The sequence below is a fragment of the Pongo pygmaeus genome, chromosome 1 (assembly GCF_028885625.2).
Source record: "Pongo pygmaeus isolate AG05252 chromosome 1, NHGRI_mPonPyg2-v2.0_pri, whole genome shotgun sequence".
Taxonomy (NCBI): Eukaryota; Metazoa; Chordata; class Mammalia; order Primates; family Hominidae; genus Pongo; species Pongo pygmaeus.
The window spans coordinates 202,395,471-202,411,732 of record NC_072373.2 but is presented as its reverse complement, the minus strand read 5'-3'; the positions used below and the strand labels follow the sequence as shown (position 1 = coordinate 202,411,732).

General features: G+C 42.5%; 1 protein-coding gene and 1 pseudogene across 9 annotated transcripts in view; both read left to right on the top strand.

The window, feature by feature from the left end:
- PHACTR4 (phosphatase and actin regulator 4) overlaps positions 1 to 16,262 on the top strand; it is a 144,231-nt gene that overhangs the window by 75,584 nt on the left and 52,385 nt on the right. The window lies entirely within an intron of this gene.
- Positions 14,476 to 15,717, top strand: LOC129042318 (dnaJ homolog subfamily C member 8-like; annotated as a pseudogene).

The window sequence follows — 16,262 nt, the reverse complement described above, 5'->3', positions numbered from 1 at the left end:
CAAGCTCATTTTCCTAATCTTGTAGGGTTTTATATAAGATGACAATCATAAATTGGGAAAAACAGTTTTAAGCAGATGTTCATTAAAGGGTTGCTTAAATATAAGCAAAACTGGGGAAAGCCTGTGAATCATTTCTGGACATTATAATATTTAAGAAAGATTTATACCTTCACTTTGATTTATGGAGCAGCAGAAAACATGTTCAGTCCTAGGCTGCGTTTTTTGTTTTTCAGAAACAAAAAAATGTTGGTGACTTTAAAAAAAAGCATAAAGTGTGGAAACACAGGTAACACTCCCAAATGTTTCATAATGTAATGAGATTTTGTTTCTAAAGGTAGTATTTTCACCTGAGAGCTTCCTAGATGAAATATCTTCAGCAGTATTTTTCATGTATTACTGAAACTGAGGCACATGGATCACAAAGTGAGTCATTCAGCGACAGATTTTCAGAACTGAAGTCAGGACTTGACTCACTTTACCTTGATCACTAGGGCTGTGTCTTTATCAATTCATTAACTCACTTAAAAAAATGAAATGTTTCATAAATAGAAAAAGGTATAAAGAAAAATATAAAGAATCATCTGGGGCTACTACCCAGCCTAACAGATGAAATTTAGAACATAAAGATAAACCTCACCATATCCTTCTCTTCTGCATTCCCTTTTGATGACATTTTGCTTGTTTCCAGAATTAAACACTCTCCTATATTTGATAAATAACTCACTTTTGGGCCGTAAATTCTCCTGTGGTTTCTACGCCAAACATTAGTTGTTTGTTAGCAAGTATAGTAAGGACTCAATGCTAGGCATTTATCTATGAGATGGAAATGAAAGGGCTTTGACAAACAATAAATTGTAAAGCAAGTAAAATTTAGTGGTGAGTGGTGGTATTTAAGAAGAATGTCCATCTAACATCTATATACTGTATTAAAAAGTTCATCTGAGGCCAGGCGCGGTGGCTCACGCCTGTAATCCCAGCACTTTGGGAGGCCGAGGCAGGCGGATCATGAGGTCAGGCGATCGAGACCATTCTGGCTAACACGGTGAAACCCCGTCTCTACTAAAAATACAAAAAAATTAGCTGGGCGTGGTGGCGGGCGCCTGTAGTCCCAGCTACTTGGGAGGCTGAGGCAGGAGAATGGCGTGAACCCGGGAGGCGGAGCTTGCAGTGAGCCGAGATCGCGCCACTGCACTCCAGCCTGGGCGACAGAGCGAGACTCTATCTCAAAAAGAAAAAAAGAAAAAAAAAGTTCATCTGAGTAACGTTTGGTATTTGTATGTATGCTTCTGAAAAAAAGTAAGAATCAAATTCATCAATTCTTTTTTTTTTTTTTTTGAGACGGAGCCTCACTCCGTAGCCCAGGCTGGAGTGCAGTGGCTTGATCTCGGCTCACTGAAAGCTCCGCCTCCCGGGTTCACGCCATTCTCCTGCCTCAGCCTCCCGAGTAGCTGAAATTAATCAATTCTGTTCCTACCAGTAGCCCTAATAAAAGACGTTTGAGGAAGAAATAGAAATCAGGAGCCTAACTAAGGTTTTTATGTTTCCTCTGTATTTAATTTTGGGGTTTTATTTCCTATTACCTAGATAATAAGTAGTTGACTATCAGCAGTTTTCATGGACTGACTCCATTATTATGCTATTTATAATTCAGGATGTATTCTATTTGAGCAGATCAGGACCAGGTTATGAAGGCTTAACTGAAAACCTTGAGGACTATACCAATTCCAATAAAGGTTTTCACCAAACAACAGTTTATTAATTTAATTTTAAAAGCCTTTATGTGGGTAGCTGTTTGGAAAATCTTACTGTATTATTTGGAATGATAAATATACAAAGTAAATTAAAACCTAAATTATTTGTTTACTATTCTAGGCCTATAATACATACAGCACTTAGTTTTGAGCTTTGAAATTAATAGTACTAGGTTTGGCAAGTCAACTGATGCAAAACACATGAATGAATATATTGAATTGATTTATTATTACTTTCAGGCACTGTGAATAACGTAGAGGCCTCTATGTAGATGTTATTCATGTCTATGCCCTCAAGAAGTTTGTCTTCTAGTTGAGAATTAAAAATATGAAAAAAGGTATCCAAAATATTTGTAAAATTTTTTTAAAGATTAAGGCATACTTCTTTTTTTTAATTTAATTTATTTTTTTTTTTACTTAAAAAATTTTTTTGTGTGTGAAAACAGGGTCTCACTGTGGTGACCAGGCTGGTCTCGAACTCTAGCCTCAATTGATCCTCCCACCTCGGGCTCCCAAAGTGCTAGGATTACAGGTTGAGCCACCAGTCCTGCAGTTAAAAAAAGGACCCACTCCTTTTTTTAAGTTAATTGATTCCCTTGACTTGTAATGGAAGGCCAGAGCTATTAACCAAAGAATCTGCTTTCAAATAAATAACCTTTGCATGAGGACTCATATGCAAATTTATGAGATGTTATAACCATATCCAACCACAGTTTCTACGGTAGGATCTTTCTAACTGGTGAACTAAGTATTTGAATGTACCTTAGGAATCTATGCTGTGGTATCCATTCAAGGAAATAAGTTCTCATCAGTTCTTTGAAAAAAATTAAATAAAATGCATTCATAGGAGAAGCATTTAGATTTTTCTAGATAAAACATTGCAATCAGGGCAGAATGCATTGATTCATGCCTATAATCCCAGCACTTTGGGTGGCTGACGCAGGAGGATCACTTGAGTCCAGGAGTTTGGGACCAGCCTGGGCAACATAGGGCAACACCGTTTCTACAAAAATAAAAATTTAGCCACTGTGGTGGTACTCATCTGTAGTCCCAGCTACTTGGGAAGCTTAGGTGGGAGGATCGCTTGAGCCTGGTAGGTTGCGGCTGCAGTGACTCATGATTGTATCTCTGCACTCCAGCCTGGGTGTCAGAGGGAGACACTGTCTCAAGAAAAAGAAACACAAACTTTCAAATCCTACTTTGTAGTTCTTAATGAACATAAAAACTGTTTTTTTGCTCACCAAAATTCTTTACTATGTGTCATATTAAAACAACTAGCTAATTATCACATATCCTTAAATTAGGCACAAGACCAAAGAATTTTTTCAATTTATTTTTTATTTTTAAAACGTATTTTTTTGGCTGGGCGCGGTATCTCATGCCTGTAATCCCAGCACTTTGGGAGGCCAAGGCGGGTGAATCATGAGGTCAGGAGATTGAGACCACCCTGGCCAACATGGTGAAACCATGTCTGTACTAAAAATACAAAAATTAGCTGAGCATGGTGGCACGTGCCTGTAGTCCCAGCTACTCAGGAGGCTGAGACAGAAGAATCGCTTGAAACAGGGAGGCGGAGGATGCAGTGAGCCGAGATCGCGCCGCTGCACTCCAGCCTGGTGACAGAGAGAGACTCTGTCTCAAAAAAAAAAAAAGTTTTTATTTGTTTGTTTGTGTATTTATTTATTTACTTATTTTTGAGATGAAGTCTCACTCTGTCACCCAGGTTGGAGTGCAGTGATGTGATCTCGACTCACTGCAACTTCTGCTTTCCAGGTTCAAGTGATTCTCCTGTCTCATCCTCCCGAGTAGCTGGGACTACAGGTGCCCACCACTAAGCCTGGCTAATTTTTGTATTTTTGTAGAGATGGGGTTTCGCCATGTTGGCCAGGTTGCTTTCAAACTCCTGACCTCAAGTGATCTGCCTGCCTTGGCTTCCCAAAGTGCTGGGATTACAAGTGTGAGCCACTGCGCCTGGCAAATTTTTTTTTTAATTGAAAATAATTGTACCTGTTCGTGGGCTACATAGTGGATATTTCCATATGTATGATGTGATTAGATTAGGGTAATTAGCATATTCATCATCTCCAACATGTATTTATTTATATTGGGAAGGTTGAAATCCTCCTCAGCTATTTGAAACTACATATTATTGTTAACTATAGTCATTCTGCAGTGGCATAGAACACTAGAACTTTTTCCTCTTATCTAGCTGTAATTTTGTATTCTTTAACAAGTCTTTCCCTACCCGTCCCTTCCCATTATCTCTCCCAGCCTCTAGTAGCCTCTGTTGTACTTTTTACTCCTTTGAGATCAACTTTTTTTTTGCTTCTATGTATGAGTGAGAACATGTGGTGTTAAACTTCCTGTTCCTAGCTTATTTAACTTAAAATAATGTCCTTAGTTCCATCCATGTTGCTGAGAATGACAGGATTTCATTGTCTTTCTTTCTTTCTTCTCTCTCTCTCTCTCCTTTCTTTCTTTCTTTCATTCGTCTCAACTCTGTCACCCAGGCTGGAGTGCAGTGGCGCGATCTCGGCTCACTGCAACCTCCACCTCCCAGGTTCCAGCAATTCTCCTGCCTCAGCCTCCCGAGTAGCTGGGACTACGGGTGCACGCCGTCACACCCAGCTAATTCTTTTTTTTTTTTCTTGAGACAGAATCCCACTCTGTCACCCAGGCTGGAGTACAGTGACACAATCACAGCTCACTGCAGCTTCAGCCTCCTAGATTCAAGCGATCCTCCCCACTCAGCCTCCTAAGTAGCTGGGACTACAGGCACATGCCACCACACCTGGCTAGTTTTTTTTATTTTTTGAAGAAACCAGGTCTCACTCTGTTTCCCTGGCTGGTCTCAAACTCCTGGACCTGGACTCAAGTGATCCTCCTGCCTCAGCCTCCCAAAGTGCTGGGATTACAGTTGTGAGCTAGTACACCTGGCTCATTCTTTTTTATGACTAAATAGTATTCCATTTTGTGTATATACCATATTTTCTTTATCCATTCATCTGTTGTTGAACACCTAGGTTGATTCCATATCTTGGCTGTTGTTGAGTAGTACTACAGTAAACATGGAAGTGCAGCTATCTCTTCAGAATAATGATTTCCTTTCCTTTGGATATATTCCCAGTAATGGTATTGCTGGATCATATGGTAGTTCTATTTGTAGTTTTTTTTTTGAAGACCCTCCATACTGTTCCCCATAGTGGCTATACTAGTTTACATTCCCACCGACAGTGTATAGTGTTCCCTTTACTCTGTACCCTCACTAGCACTGGCTACTTTTTGTCTTTTTGATAATAGCCTCCTAACTGGGGTGAGATGATACCTCATTGTGGTTTTGATTTGCATTCACCTGATGATTTGTTATGTTGAGCATTTAAAAAAATATATTTGGCTTTCTTTTTTTCTTTTTTTTTTTTTTGAGACAGAGTCTTGCTCTGTCACCAGGCTGGAATGCAGTGGCGTGAGCAGTCTTGGCTCACTGCAACCTCCGACTCCCTGGTTCAGGCTATTCTCCTGCCCCAGCCTCCCGAGTAGCTGGGATTACAGGCACGTGCCACCATGCCCAGCTAATTTTTGTGTTTTTAATAGAGACGGGGTTTCACCATGTTGGCCAGGATGGTCTCGATCTCCTGACCTTGTGATCCGCCCACTTCAGCCTCCCAAAGTACTGGGACTACAGGCATAAGCCATAGCCCTTGGCCTATTTGGGCATTTTTATGTCTTCTTTTGAGAAATGTCTCTTCAGATCATTTGATATTTCCCATTTTTATATTATTTATTTATTTATTTTTATTATTATTATTTTTTGAGACGGAGTCTCGCTGTGTTGGCCAGGCTGGAGTGCAGTGGCGCGATCTCGGCTCACTGCAAGCTCCACCTCCCGGGTTCATGCCATTCTCCTGCCTCAGCCTCCCAAGTAGCTGGAACTACAGGCGCCTGCCACCATGCCCTGCTAATTTTTTTTTTTTTTTGTATTTTTAGTAGAGACGGGGTTTCACCGTGTTAGCCAGGATAGTCTTGATCTCCTGACCTCGTGATCCACTTGCCTCGGCATCCCAAAGTGCTGGGATTATAGGTGTGAGCCACTGCGCCCAGCCTCCCATTTTTATATTATTTAATTATTTATTTATTTATTTTATTTTTTTGAGGCAGAGTCTTTCTCTGTTGCCCAGGCGGAGTGCAGTGGCATGATTTCAGCTCACTGCAACCTCCACCTCCCGGGTTCAAGCAATTCTCTGCCTCAGCCTCCTGAGTAGCTGGGATTACAGGCGCCTGCCAGCACGCCCGGCTAATTTTTGTATTTTAGGTAGAGACGGGGTTTCACCATCTTGGCCAGGCTGGTCCTGAACTCCTGACCTCATGATCCACCTGCCTCGGCCCCTCAAAGTGCTGGGATTACAGGCATGAGCCACCTCACCTGGCCATATTTAATTATTCTTTTTTAAGACAGAGTCTCTCTATGTTGCCCAGGCTGGTCTTGAACTCCTGGGCTCACGCGATCCTCCCACTTTGGCCTCCCAAAGTACTAGGATTACAAGCATGAGTCACTGCACCCAGCCCTTCCTAATTCTAATTAGAAGGACCAAAGATTTTTAATAAATTCTTTCCAACCATTTGGCTTGGAACTTTCCTTCTCTGTCTTTCCATTTTACCTCTCTTTTTTTTTCCCTTTTTTGCCCCTTCATTTACCCTAATTCACTAATTAACTTTTTCCCCCACTTTTCTTTTGCATAATAATATATTGCTATAAAAGATACTGTATGTTCTCTTTCCTACATTCCTTTTCCATAACCATTTGATTTTTTTTCTCTGAAACTTGGAGTTACGGGGTTCTCACCCTTATGATACTGGAAGCAGTTTTGGGGAACGTGATTTGGAAATATATCATACCCCATCTCTACAAAAAAAATGTAAAAATTAGTCAGGCGTGGTGGTGCACACCTGCAGTCCCAGCTATTCAGGAGGCTGAGATGGGAGGATCACTTGAGCCCAGGAGGTTGAGGCCGCAGTGAGCCATGATCATGTCACTGCACTGCAGTCTGGCCAACAGAGTGAGACTGTGTTTGAAAAACAAAAAAGAAAGGAAAAGAAATATATTATCACTTAGAGGCAAAATCCTAAGGAGATTGCAGGATGAATAAAATTTAACATAGCTATATAACAATAATAAAACAGGAGTAAATAATAGATAGGTTAATTTAAGATAAAGTACTTCATGAGATTTTGGAGAAAAAGGCTTAGTAGTATTTGGTTATCAGAATTATAAAGACATTTCTCATACCTGTCTGCTGTTTATCTAACAGTAAATGCTTTCTTTTAAGAAAGAAGAAACAGGCATACTTTTCTCATGTAATCCAGTGTTCAGGAGGAGGTGGCAATATAGGGGTCTGTCATAAACTCCTTTAAAATATTCTCTGTTATTATCAAATTTGGACTACCAACCAAAACTTATTGATCCCTCTCTCTGCTCCAGTGGATTTTCTAAATAGGCTATTGATAAGGTTTGGATCTAGGTCCCCAACCAGATCTCATGTTAAATTGTAATCCCTAATGTTGGAAGTGGGACCTGGTGGGAGGTGGTTGGGGTGGATTTCTCACGAATGGTTTAACACCATCCACTTAGTACTGTCCTCAAGATAGTAAGTTCTCATGAGATCTGGTCATTTAAACGTGTGTGGAGGCTGGGCGCAGTGGCTCATGCCTGTAATCCCAGCACTTTGGGAGGCCAAGGCAGGTGGATCATGAGGTCGGGAGTTCGAGACCAGCCTGGCCAACATGGTGAAACCCTGTCTGTACTAAAAATACAAAAATTAGCCGGGCATGGTGGCGTGTGCCTGTAGTCCCAGCTACTCGAGAGGCTGAGGCAGGAGAATCCCTCAAACCCTGGAGGCGGAGGTTGTTGTAAGCCAAGATTGCACCACTGTACTCCAGCCTGGGCAACAGAGTGAGGCTCCATCTCAAAAAAAAAAAAAAAAAGTGTGTGGCACCTGCCCCCTTGCTCTCTTGCTCCTGTTCTGGGCCATGTGACATGTCTACTCCCCCTTCATCTTCCACCATGATTGTAAGTTCCTGCAGCTTCCCCTGAAGCCAGACAGATACTAGCATCATTCTTCCTATACAGACTGCAGAAACATGAGCCAATTAAGCCTCTTTTCTTTATAAATTACCCAGTCTCAGGTATTTCTTTTTATTTATTTATTTATTTATTTATTTAGATAGAGTCTCACTTTGTTGCCCAGGCTGGAGTCCAGTGGTGCGATCTCAGCTCACTGCAACCTCTGCCTCCTGGGTTCAAAGTAATTCTCCTGCCTCAGCCTCCTGAGTAGCTGGGACTACAGGTGCCCGCCACCAAGCCTGGCTACTTTTTGTATTTTAGTAGAGATGGGGTTTCGCCATATTGGCCAGGCTGGTCTCGAACTCCTGACCTCAGATGATCCTCCTGCCTTGGCCTCCCAAAGTGCTGGGATTACAGGTGTGAGCCACTGTACCTGGCCTCAGGTAATTCTTTATAGCAATGCAAGAATGGACTAATAGACCTATTATCACAACCTACATATGGATTTCCTCTTTCTTTTTTCTTTTTTTTTTTTTTGAGACAGTCTCACTCTGTCACCCAAGCTGGAGTGCAGTGGCACGATCTCGGCTTACTACAACCTCTGCCTCCTGGATTCAGGTGATTCTCCTGCCTCAGCCTCCCAAGTAGCTGGCATTACAGGTGCCCGCCACCGTGCCCGGCTATGTATTTCGTCTTTCTACTTGCAAGTAAACTTTGGAAAGTTTGAAGTTTTTTTTCCATGAGTGAATAGCTTATATTCTGGCACTTCACTATAAAAACATACCCTTAACCTGGAATTTTTTATCAGAACAGTTGTGCACATTAAGTTGCCAGTGGTAAAGCAACTTCACTTCTTGATACAATCATGGGCAGAAAACTTATTTTTCCAGAGGTAGAATCTCAGACATAACTGTACCTGCAAGTTCAGAGAGAGACCTTCCACCTGACTATCTTCTCCTGACTGCTTTACTGAGTTCTTTCTAATTCCCAAGGGTCAAATCTATGCAATATTTCCACAGGAAGTTGTGGGCCTTCTCTATACAAAGCCTGCTTTGTTCATTAGTGGCAGGTTTACTTTCTGTAATTTTGCCGAAGTTTTCTGAAACAGTTGTTTAAAGCCAACAATAATCCTCTTTTAGAAGGCAAAAATGAATAAGTACAGTAGTGTAAATACCATAAATGAATGTTCTACATTTACAATGTTCTGATACTGTGAAAAGTTTGTTTATAGCAAATCTGTTTCCAGCTAGGTGGGCTTAAAAACAGACTAAACCATTATATTATGAAGATATTTGGTACTTCTTCACAGTGAAGTATGTATACCTTGTTGAATAAAATCTTACATTAAAATTTTGGACAAATAGGCTGGGCACGGTGGCTCATGCCTGTAATCCTAGCACTTTGGGAGGTCGAAGCGGACGGATCACCGTTGGCCAGGCTGGCTGGAACTCCTGACCTCAGGTGATCACACCATTGCACTCCAGCCTGGGTGACAGAGCAAGACTTTGTTTCAAAAAAAAAGAAAAAAGAAAGGAAAGGAAAAGGGAAAGGAAAGAGGAAAGGAAAAAGGAAAGGAAAGGAAACCTGATAAGGTGGCTGGGCGCCGTGGCTTACACCTGTAACCCCAGCATTTTGGGAGGCCGAGGCGGGCGTATCATGAGGTCAGGAGATCAAGACCATCCTGGCTAACACAGTGAAACCCCATCTCTACTTACAACAACAACAACAAAAAAAAATTAGCTGGGCGTGGTGGTGGGCGCCTGTAGTCCCAGCTACTTGGGAGGCTGAGGCAGGAGAATGGCGTGAACCCGGGAGGCGGAGCTTGCAGTGAGCCGAGATCTGGCCTGGGCGACAGAGTGAGACTCCGTCTCAAAAAAAAAAAAAAAAAAAAAAAAAAAAACCTGATAAAGTGTAAAACATACAGAGAGTTCATACAGATCCAATAACTTTGTTACTTATTACCAAGTCAAGTAAAGCGGGGGGCGGGGGGACAAGGCATGGTAGCTCACACATTTTGAGAGGCTGAGGCAGGAGGATTGCTTGAGGCCAGGAGTTCGAGACCAGCCTGGGCAACATAGCAACACCTGATCTCTACTCAAAAAATTAGCCAGATAAGGTGGTCTGCACCTGTAGTTCTAGCTTCTCAGAGGCTGAGGCAGGAAGATTGCTTGAGCCCAGGAGTCCAAGGTTGCAGTAAGTTATGATCATGCCATTGTATTCCAAGCTGGGTGAAAGAGTGAGACACTGTCTCAAAACAAAACAACAACAACAACAACAAAAACTGGCTGTGCCGGGTGCAGTGGTGCACCCCTAGAGTCCCAGTGACTTGAGAGGCTGAAGCAGCAGGATTGCTTGAGACCAGGAGTTTGAGGCTGCAGTGTGCCATGATCGCGCCCTTTAATAGCCACTGTACTCTAGCCTGGGTAACATACCCCATATCCAAAAAATAAAAATATATATGTATAATAGAATAAATAATTGGTTGTAAATCTAATTCTAAAATTAACATTATCTTTGACCTAGGGCATATTGTTTAATCCTGTTTTATCTCATATCTCCATCAAGTTATGCAGGTATAATATGTATGTATAGCAAATAGTTAATGAATACTTTATCCGAAGATGAAAGGTGCTAAGTGGTTTTTATAAATGTCATACATTTATTTAAAAATCACAGCCAGTGGCTGGGTGCTGTGGCTCACACCTGTAATCCCAGCACTTTGGGAGGCCGAGGTGGGTGGATCACCTGAGGTCAGGAGTTTGAGACCAGCCTGGCCAACATGGTGAAACCCCATCTCTACTAAAAATACAAAAGTTAGCCAGTCGTGGTGGTGGGCACCTGTAATCCCAGCTACTTGGGAGGCAGAAACAGGAGAATCCCTTGAACCCGGGAGGCAGGGGTTGCAGTGAGCTGAGATTGCGCCATTGCCCTCCAGCCAGGGCGACAGAGTGACACTCTGTCTCAAAAAAAAAAAAAAAAAAAAAAAATCACCCCTGAAATTCATATGGAACAACTACACTTGCATTTAAAAACTTCAGTTAAATATTTACTAGGAAAAATATGGTGGTTGAAGAAACTACTAAAACTCTGCATAATTCATGATGTAAGAAACAAGCCTATGATATGTGAGGTGCTACAACTTGAATGAGGGAGTAAGTAGTTTAAATACCAGGCCTGGTTTCAGGGTACTACTCAAGCAGGAAACTCCAAACTGTAATTTGGTTAGTTATCTTCCACTCCCAGCCTCCGCCCCCTCCAAAAAACACCAAGACTGTCAACTCTGTGACATGCTTTCCTAATGGCCTGTAGCTACATGACTCAAAGAAAAAGGTGTTTTCTTTGGAACACACAATTATAAAACTATACCCAGCATCCTACACCCTGATTTCTGGCAAACAAAGGAAAATTACCTTTTTTTTTTTTTTTTTTGCACTCATAGAAAACAGAATGGGGCCATAGGCCATTTAAAATGCCATAACTAGTTTAAACAGAAACAATGGTATATCCAAATGTGACTGCATGCCTATATATTCTCTGTCAAATTGGAAATTAGAGGGAGCATTTTATAAAATCAGAGATGCTGAGAACAAAGATTTATGTGCAGAATTGGCATATGAACAGTTTCAGGCTCATCTTTCTTAGTCCTTTATTAGTATAAAACAAATTTGGGTGTACTTATATAATTTTTTAAAAAACAGTGATGATTTCTGGATACCTGAGTATACTTTTTGTTTTTGTTTGTTTGTTTGTTTGTTTGTTTGTTTTGAGGCAGGGTCTCCCTCTGTCACCCAGGTTGTAGTACAGTGGTATGATCACAGCTCACTGTAGCCTCAACCACCTGAGCTTAAGCAGTTCCCTCACCTTAGCCTACCGAGTAGCTGGGACTGCAGGTGCATGCCACCACGCCCAGCCAATTGTTGTGTGTGTGTGGTTTTTGTTTTGTTTTGTTTTGCTTTGCTTTTGAGAGGGAGTCTTGCTCTGTGGCCCATGCTGGAGTGCAGTGGAGCGGTCTCAGCTCACTGCAGCCTCTGCCTCCCGGGTTCAAGAGATTCTCATGCCTCAGCCTCCCCTGTAGCTGGAACTACAGGCATGTACCACCACGCCCAGCTAATTTTTTTTTTTTTTTTTTAGTAGAAACAGGGTTTATATTGGCCATTCTGGTCTCTAACTCCTGACCTCAAATGACCCGCCCACCTCGGCCTCCCAAAGTGCTGAGATTATAGGCATGAGCCACCGCACCCAGCCTAATTTTTGTATTTTTGTAGAGATGATGTCTCAGTATGTTGCCCAGGCTGGTCTTGAACTCCTGGGTTTAAGCAGTCCACCCACCTGGCCTTCCAATGTGCTGGGATTACAGGCGTGAGCCACTGCATCCAGCCTACTCTTTGTTCTGTAATGTATTCATCTGTCAGTTTCTCTTTGTTTCTATTACAGTTTCTAAGCATTGCAGTTGAATCCTCCTGTCAAACAGAAATTCATACCAAGAAGCTTGAAGCTTGAACTATTGTCGCAGGATTTTTTTTTGTTTTTTATTTTTTTATTTTATTTATTTATTTTAGATACAGGGTATTGCTGTGTTGCCCAGGCTGGAGTGCGGTGGCTATTCACAGGTGCAATGATACATATCACAATACAGCCTCAACTCCTAGACTCAAGCAATCCTTCTGCCTCAGCCTCCTGAGTAACTGGGACAACAGGTGCACATCACTGTGCCCTGCCCAGTGTTATTGTAGCAGTTTTAAAGATAAATGGCTTAATTAGATCTAATCAGCCACTGCTATGAAGCACTTATGCATTAATTTTTTTTTTTGAGACAGGGTCTCACTTGTTGCCCAGGCTGGAGTGCAGTGGCACGATCACAGCTCACTACAGCCTCAACCTCTTCAGATCAAAGGATCCTCATGCCCCAGCCTCCCAAGTAGCTAAGACTATAGGCAAGCACCACACCTGGCTAATTTTTTTTTTTTTTGTAGAGACAGGGTCTCCCTATGTTGCTCAGGCTGATCTCAAACTCCTGGGCTCAAGTGATCCCCACCACCTCGACCTCCCAGAGTGCTAGGATTAAAAGCATGAGCCACCATGCCTGGCAAATTTAGGCATTCTTCAAAACTCTTTATTATACAGCTAAAATACTTTTACTTGGCATATTTAGATCTTCATTAAATTTGGCTTCTAGCTCCTTTAACACAATATTTTACTTGTGGCAAACTAGGAGAATATACTTAAAAGAACTCTTAGAATCCAGATTGCAGTTGACCTTTAAACAACACAGGTTTCAACTGTGGGGTTCTTATGTGTGGATGTTTTTCAATAAATGTATTGACAAATTGTTTGGAGATTTACAACAATTTGAAAAAAAAACTCACAGGCAGGCCAGATGTGGTGGCTTTTGCCTGTAATCCCAGCACTTTGGGAATCTGAGGCAAGAGGATTACTTGAGGCCAGGAGTTCAAGGTCGACCTGGGCAACATAGTGAGACCCCATCTCTACAAAAAATTAAAAAATTAGCCAGGTGTGGTGGCGCATGCCTGTTGTCCCAGCTACTCAGACAGCTGAGGCGGGAGGATCGCTTGATCCCCCCAGGAGGTGGAGGCTGCAGTGAGCTCTCATCTTGCCACTGCACTTTAGCCTGGGCAAGAGTGAGATGCTGTCTCAAAAATTTTAAAAAGAGGCTGGGCACAATGGCTCATGCCTGTAATCCCGGCACTCTGGGAGGCCAAGGTGGGTGGATCACTTTAGATCAGGAGTTCAAGACCAGCCTGGCAAACATGTTGAAACCTCATCTCTACTAAAATTAGCTGGGCATGGTGGTACACGCCTATAGTCCCAGCTACTCAGGAGGCTGAGGCAGAAGAATCACTTGAACCTGGGAGGCAGAGGTTGCAGTGAGCCAAGATCACACCACTGCACTCCAGCCTGGGAGACAGAGTGAGACTCCATCTCAAAAAATAAAAAATACAAACAAATAATAAAAATAAAAATAAGTCCGGGCACAGTGGCTCACGCCTGTAATCCCAGTACTTTGGGAGGCCAAGGTGGGTGGATCACTTGAGGTCAGGAGCTCGAGACCAGCCTAGCCAACATGGCTAAACCCTGTCTCTACTAAAAATAAAGTTAGCCGGGTGTGGTTGTGCATACCTGTAATCCCGGCTACTTGGGAGGCTGAGGCAGGAGAATCGCTTGAACCCAGGAGGCGGAGGTTGCGGTGAGCCGAGATCATGCCATTGCACTCCAGCCTGGGCAACAAGAATGAAACTTTGTCTCAAAAAAATAAATAAATAAAAATAAAAATGAATTAAATTAACTGTAGCATATACTGTACTGCTGTAATTTCATAGCACCTCCTATTACTATTGAAGTGAGCTCAAGTATTGCCAGTATCCACTTAAAATGCTGTATGATGCTAATTATCTAGTGAGCAGTTCTTCATAGCTTAGTGCAATATCATAAATCTTGAATAACACCATGGGACCTACAGCACATGCCACTAATGATACTGGAATTGCTCTTAAGAAGCAGAGAAGAGTCATGACATTATAAGAAAAAGTTGAAAAAGAAAAAAAGAAAAAAAACACAAAGAAAACTTGAATTGCTTGATGTGATGCTTGAGGTCTGTAGCTGTAGTTGCCTGCCATTTTTATAAGTATATAGTACATAGGTGGTGGCTGGGCCGGGGAAATGGCGGCTTCAGGAGAGAGTGGGACTTGGGCAGCAGAGGCAGCACAGTGGACGCATTTCTGACCTTCTACAGTGAGGTGAAACAAATAGAGAAGAGAGACTCGGTTCTAACATCCAAAAATCAGATTGAAAGACGGACCCGTCCTGGTTCCTCTTACTTCAATTTGAACCCATTTGAGGTTCTTCAGTTAGATCCTGAAGTTACAGATGAAGAAATTAAAAAAAGAGGTTTCGGCAGTTATCCACATTGGTGCGTCCTGACAAAAATCATGATGCTGACAGAGCACAAAAGGCTTTTGAAGCTGTGGACAAAGCATAAAAGTTGCTACTGGATCAGGACCAAAAGAAGAGGGCCCTGGATGTAATTCAGGCAGGAAAAGAATACATGGAACACGGCCAGGCACGGTGGCACACCCCTGTAATCCCAGCACTTTGGGAGGCCGAGGCGGGCAGATCACCTGAGGTCAGGAGTTCGAGACCAGCATGGCCAACATGGTGAAACCCTGTCTCTACTAAAAATACAAAAAAATTAGCTGGGTGTGGTGTCGGGCACCTGTAATCCCAGCTACTTGGGAGACTGAGGCAGGAGAATCACTTGAACTCGGGAGGCAGAGGTTTCAGTGAGCCGAGATCACGCCATTGCACTCCAGCCTGGGCAACAAGAGCAAAACTCTGTCTCAAAAAGAAATAAAAATAAAAAAGAATACACGGAACACACTGTGAAAGAGTGAAAAAAACAAAGAAGGAAGGAAAACCTACATTTGTAGAGGAGGATGATCCTGAGTGGTTCAAACAAGCTGTGTATAAACAGACAATGAAACTCTCTGCTGAGCTAGAAATTAAAAGGAAAGAGAGAGAAGCCAAAGAGATGCATGAAAGGAAACGACAAAAGGAAGAAAAGATTGAAGCTCAAGAAAAAGCCAAACGAGAAAGAGAGTGGCAGAAAAACTTTGAGGAAAGTCGAGATGGTCGTGTGGACAGCCGGCAAAACTTCCAAGCCAATAAATACAAAGAGGAAGAAAGAGAAGAAAAATCAGACCTTCCTGAGGCCACCGAAAGTAAAAATTAAGCAGCCTGAGTGAGCCCCTGGGGTCACAGGCACAGAACCTTCCCCCTGCTATCTCCCTTCCTGCTTCAAAGGACTCATTCTTTCCTCTCACTTCCGCCCCAACATAGAGTAGTATTTGCTTTTTAGTCCATTTTGTATTTTGTGTGTGTGTGTGTGTGTGTGTGTGTGGTTTTTTTTTTTTGAGATGGAGTCTTGCTCTGTCGCCCAGGCTGGAGTGCAGTGGCACAATCTCTGCTCACTGCAAGCTCCACCTCCCGGGTTCACGCCATTCTCCTGCCTCAGCCTCCCACGTAGCTGGAATTACAGGCGCCCGCCACCATGCCCAGCTAATTTTTTGTATTTTTAGTAGAGGCGGGGTTTCACTATGTTAGCCAGGATGGTTTCGATCTCCAGACCTTGTGATCTGCCCACCTTGGCCTCCCAACATGCTGGGATTACAGGCGTGAGCCACCGTGTCCAGCCCCATTTTGTTTTCCATACAATTTAATATCGATCAGAGTAATTCTTTTGTACACTGAAATGAGGGACTTGGTTTGAAAAAAGACCTTCCCCTCTCCCTGCCCCTAGAACAACCAGGATTGGAAGGTGCCACCATTGGTGCTGCCTTCTCTTCCCACAGCCTGTAACTCAATATTTTGTACTTCACTGAATTGTGATGGTTAGAAACTTCGTCGATAGTTTGTGGAAATCACCTGATTAAACATAT